Source organism: Chroicocephalus ridibundus, chromosome 23 (assembly GCF_963924245.1).
Source record: "Chroicocephalus ridibundus chromosome 23, bChrRid1.1, whole genome shotgun sequence".
Lineage (NCBI taxonomy): Eukaryota > Metazoa > Chordata > Aves > Charadriiformes > Laridae > Chroicocephalus > Chroicocephalus ridibundus.
This window is the reverse complement of record NC_086306.1, coordinates 5,559,670-5,565,669: the sequence shown is the minus strand read 5'-3', so window position 1 is coordinate 5,565,669 and position 6,000 is coordinate 5,559,670.

The window sequence follows — 6,000 nt, the reverse complement described above, 5'->3', positions numbered from 1 at the left end:
AATGGCTTTAATGCTACCAAAGATACTTTTGCCGTTGTGATGGTAGAGGAGCTCCCAGCCCTGCTGCTCACTGGTTTGCTGGAAAGTGATAAATAATCAAATGGATCATTTCTGCTCAATTGCTGTAATTTATTGTCCCACTGAATCCAGATTTTCTGAATGTTAATGAAAAAAATACCTATCACACCAGCTCATGCCGTTCTATTTTATGACCTTATTAAATCTTACACTTTCTTATCATGCAGTGACAATTACTGGAGTATAGGACAGAACTCCTTCTCTGCATCAGCCATGGCATGTACACTTTCTCTTGTCACCCGTACAGGTGGAATGATTTAGGCCAAATGAGCCATCCTGAGAGGTATTTTCACACTCCTGACAGGATTATATAACAAGCGAAAGGCCATTAACAAACACAAAGGAATAAGCAGAAGGGAGAAGGCAGGTGAAGAATGGGGAAGTAAATCTTTAGATCTGTCACTTCATAATAAAATAACCTTCGTGTTAAGATTTAATGAGCTGGTTATCCCACTAAAAAGGGAGGAAAATACTGTCATCTTGCATAGCCCAGGGATTTTTGTCACAAGACATATCTGCTTACCAAGGCGAGACGGGAGGGGTGGCGTGTGCGCATACACATATATACGCAGTGTAGTCTCCTCCTTATTAGCGTGATGTTTCTGCCTCTAAAATCAACCCAGTACAGAAATGTGTGTCTGCAGGCAGAACAACACTAGTGTTCTCTCTACAGTGGTACAGTGAGACTAAAAGACTTCAGTAAACGACAATGTTTTATTTTTATATACTCCCAGAAAGCCAGTGTTATTTTTTTCCATCCTGAGAATTCTTAGCTCTTGCATTGATTTCAGTAGTTACTCTTCAGCTACCTTTCTCATTAATTCTGTAGAAAAATTATCCCTGTAGCAGGCATGATTAAGAACTAAGAGCCCTCATTCACAGCAAAGTGTGCTTTACTACTAGGTGATTCAAAATAACACACTTTTAATAGTTCTGATGTAAGGAACTGAACTTTTTAGAGAGCCTACTTAAAAGCTTATTTTGAACTCTGGATTCATTGGAAGGCATTTTTTGAGAGCTAATGATTTATTCATATGTAAAATAGCCATGCTAATAATGTGTTTTGCCTATTATAATACATAACTCACTGCCACACTATAGAGGCAGTTGTCATGTGGTCCTGTCTTATAAATGCAATCACAAAACACTGTCTAAGCCATATTATTTCTTTCAGCCGCCTTAGCCCTCTAAGAAAAATAACGCATAGTTTTTACAGTGTTCCTGGCATAGCAGTGTTGGTGAATAGTAACGTAGTTATAATACAGGTACAGATCCAGACCGTGAGGTACTAGCCACTCTGTGAGAAAGGTTGTCCGTGCTCTGAAGAGTTAAAATACTAAGAGATAATATATTGGGTTTGTCTTGTGGAAGGCAGAGGAGTTGGAAGTATTGCTGTATTCAGTTTAGAGAGAGAAATCTGAGGACCCCAAAATTAGGTACCTGCTGTCACATACAAAACGTAGCACAGAATTGCACCCAGCTGTCCTGAGTTCCGGTTGAGCGTGTTAGTGTTTTCCTCTTTTCTGGTAGGTTTTACTACCTTAATCGAGGTCATTCTACTTTTCTTGGCTAGCAGGAAAATGCCATTCCACCAGGGAATTAAAGATTGCACAGTTTGGTGCTTCCCAGCCACCAGTGAAGTATCGTACTCAGTACAGGCATCTCTCAGCAGTTCTCCACAACAGAAAACAGCAGAGAAGGCTGTTCAAAACGCTCGAGATGCGCCATCCCATCGGCCCTCCAGGTCCCTCCTCTTTGATCTGTAGGATATTACATGGCGAGCTTTGAAGCAGGGTGGGGAGGCCGTAGAGAAGGAGTGCTGTTTTCTTTATATTATCAATCACATGTTTTGAAATCAAGGATAGGAGTCGAACAACTCATTGTAGCAGAGTTCATGCTTCACCATGTAGTCCTTTTTCCTTTGAGAGGACAGAGTATCTTGATCAAACACTAAGCAACGTGCTGAATGTTTTCAGCATGGCTTTTGGTGTCAGAGTAGGACTTGCCAATGTGATCGTGGTGGGGCTGCCTCTTTTGTAAAGCCTATCTGATTTTCTAACTCTTGTGAGAGGTTCTCACAAACTGGAAAAACAAAACAAAGTTACTTCAGGGCAGATAGCTTCGATGCCACATTAGGTGTGAAGTTGATTGTAAGAATTCCTAGCCAGCAGATCTTTTCTTTAGAGGTGAAGCACGGGGACAGGACTTTACAGCCCCTTTGACAGCTCTCCTGGGCTTCTGGGAGGGTAGTGCTTCCAAGCGCGTTATGAAAGTTTTAATTAAAATGGGTAAAAGTCTGTAGTGATATTTTCTTTCTTTCCTGTTGAGGGAAGAAAACGTAGCATTACAGGTGCTTCGACCATGGGAAACACTAGGATGTCAAACTGCTGGGTATTTGCAACCATTGGTCATCTCTGCAAAGCATAGCAACGCGTCAGTGATTGGACTGGGTTTTTTTACTGACAAAGCTTTCTGTAGGACTTTAGGCACTGACCACTACTTAAGGTTTGAATCTGCTGTTATTTAGTAAATAAAGCTGGGGGGGGGCGAGGGGGGAGGAAGCAAACAAACAAAAACAAAATAAGGGAAAATAGCCTTGAAGTTGTGGTAAATACTGGAATACTAACTACATAAACCAATATCTCACAAGTAGAAGAGGAAATAAATGCAAAACAGCACAAACCTCCTTCGCAGAGGACAGATTGGGATTTATTCAGTTTAGTTTAAATTAGCCTGTGGTGTTTGTAACCAGGAGTAGTTCTCTCCACTGTTGCCTCCTGTCACAACAGAAGGGTTTGAGGATTTGAGTAAGCAACCAAATGGCCTTAAAACAAAACAAAAAATAAACATGTGCAGGGAGGGAATCCATTTCTCTCCTTATCTTTTCTCTATCTACCAACCAAAGCCATCCCTCCCACCACGTATTCCGTATTAGCTCTGTCCCCAGCTGTTGGGAACATACTGTGACAGAATCTTCTGGTCTGTACAGCAGGTCCCTGGGGAAATTTGATGGCACTGAACAAGTCTGTGTGACCTGTTCAAGTGACGAGCCATGACTGTAGCTGTGAAGGCAGCTCGTTGCTTCATTATTCCTCACAGATTTGTGATTATTCCTTCTAAATTCTGTGAGGATAAAGCAGGACTGAAAATGAGCCAATGGTATGCAACGTATGTTGAGCTGCAGCACGTTAGCACTCTTCAGATGAGTTATCATACCTTAAATGACCATAAGCTTTTTGTACTAGATATTTGCTTTACAAAAAGCCTTTTAATCTGTAGGAAGATGTTAAAGGTTACAGGAAATGATGTAATTTTGCAATGACATTGAACTTTGTAATGCTACAATGATTTAGTTGCAGGTAAATTTTTGGCACTGAACAGCTGCTTTCTCTTTTGACTTTCAAGGTCTCATTTAAGTGGTGTCAGTTGTTAATTATTGCTGGTATATTAGGCTTGAAGTAGAAGAAAAGTCTTTTAAATGATACTTTGTTAAATGCAGTCTTTCCGAATTGTTTGAAAATTGAATCCATTTTACATAATTCCGGATATGCTTAACAATAGGTGAGTTTTGGTCCTTCCTTTGTGTTGAAAATATTACCTTAGTTGTTTGCGTTTTCAGAATGGCTCCCCTTCCTGTAAGGCCTTTTATACTTTTGTCAGTAGTAGAATTGTGGGCATTTGGCTGGTAAAACAACACTGACTCCCCTGCTTTGTGACTGGTGCTCTCTGCAGAAGGAAGTAGCATTTATTTGTTACGCTTTTCTTAATAAACAAATGAATGCATGGAAAGGAGGACAGTAGGGTTAAGTAGTTCTCAGTGGAGTGTGACAGCCTGCTTTGTGGAGTTGGAGAAGCAGTTCTTACAAGACCGGATTTTAGACCAATCCAACTGTTTTGGCTAGATCCTGTGATCTTCTTTAGGTGGATATTCTGTATAAATCTATCTATTAAGTAGTTTTAGGACAAGGAAACTCTTGTATGTACAGTGGCTGTATAAATTCCTCTCTTCTTCTTGGTCTTCCCCACCTAAACTTGAGCGCTACGTGTTTTTCACCAAATGTTCTCAAAGCATCTCTCTCTCTGCGGTGCATTAGAAAACTCGTTCTAAGCCAGACTGTTTATTTCAGAGACCAAAATGACTTTACTAATCAGAATAGATGGGACCCTCACTGTATTAAATAACGTGTATTAGCTGTTAGCATTTAGGTTTAGATCTCCACCTTCTTTCACTTGTATTTTTTATTTTCTTCCAGCAGTGTCACCCAGCTTTCATTATCTTCAAAGGCAGATCAATGCTTTATTATACTTCAGCTTGTGAGCTGGCATTCTACCTGTGCTCAAAACAGGTATCTACGAACAGCACATGTTTTAATAAGCCTTAACTCTTCAAAAATCCCTAAGTATGTACGAGACGAGGGGAATGAGAGTAATTATAATTTTAATTGCATCAGTAAAGATTACCTTCTGACTCTGGCAGGAGGAAGATACTGATTCCAATGGTGCATTAGGCAGCTGACTGTTTAAAAGCAAATGAATTAGTCTCAATATAGTAACAGTACTGTGGAGGTTCTTTGCTAATCTCAGAGTCCATCAAGAAGCTATGGCGGGGAGGAAAGAGGTCGGGGGGAACAGGGGAGTACTTGCAGTTGCACAGTGTCCTGAGTCGTCATTTGCAGTAATGCAAAGGTGTATTTTTTTTAAAGATGAAGGGCTCTGCCAGGCTTAGTGCTCCCTTGGGCCCTATGCAGACACGAGGGCTAAAACGGAGGAGAAGGTGAGCAAAGAGAAGCTTGGCCAGTCTGTGTGCAGCTGAGTACAGAATGAGAGCAGGAGCTGTGGTGGGACACCAGTAGTCTCCAGTCGTCGTAGTAATGGCTGTGTTTTAGGCATGCTTAGCAGTGCTATAAATAAAGGGTAAAACAAATAGTTTTGGGACTGAGGAAGTTGTTTAATTTTAGCCACACCTTTTTCTGAATTCTCCAGTAGTCATGCTCGTGAATTGACAAGTTACAGTATGGGCTGTGTACTTGGAAGCAATGTGGATTAAAAATGGTGAAACCTGCATTCCACTTAGGGTTTTGGTATTTGCCTGTGTCAGAAGATAGGTAGTGAGGAGGTGCCAGTTTGGCTAGAAAGAGGTGGCCGAGGTGGCCCTTTAATACATAGTCAGGTGGCTGTGTAATTCCAGAAGAAGATGACAGTAGGGGAGCCTGGAACGTTTTACAAAGTGATAATCTGGTTCTCAAATAATCAAACTTTGTGAAGGGAGGAAAGCAACTTAATTTGTCCACCAAGGACAAAGGAGCCATATCTTATAGCAATTTTATAATCAGAGTTAAAAAGCAAATTAATTTTATTAAAGCAAATGCCCTTGTATTTTTGGATACTGCCTCCGTTTCTGCTGTCCCCGAGTGCAGCAGGGCATTAGCTGTGGACTGGGGAGCTCTGCGTGCACGAGGGAACATGGCATGTACGTAGCGAGAGTGCCACCCTGCCTCTGTGTTCAGTGGAGACATCGTTCTGTTCCGAATTAATCTGACAGCAGCCTCTACTTGCAGTATGATTTTTAAGCGGCTGGTCATTAAATCACAATGCAATGAACTTCTTACAATAACATACAATATTTCTCTGCAAACATAATTAATCATGAATAATTTTACAATGAATGTCAAAGGCAGTTAACATGATAGTCCTATTTATTATAAAGGGTGGCCATTACATTATATGGTGTATGATATCTTGGATGATAACAACTTAAATGCATGTAATAAACTGTTTGAAGGATATCTTGATTTATAACAGCTTGTCCTAGCATCCCCTGCTGTGTATGTATTAATAATACATATTATAACATCTCACTTAAGGTGAGTGCCATATCCGGGTTCTCGTTTTGCCAGGTTAACATATTTGTAGTTGATGCTT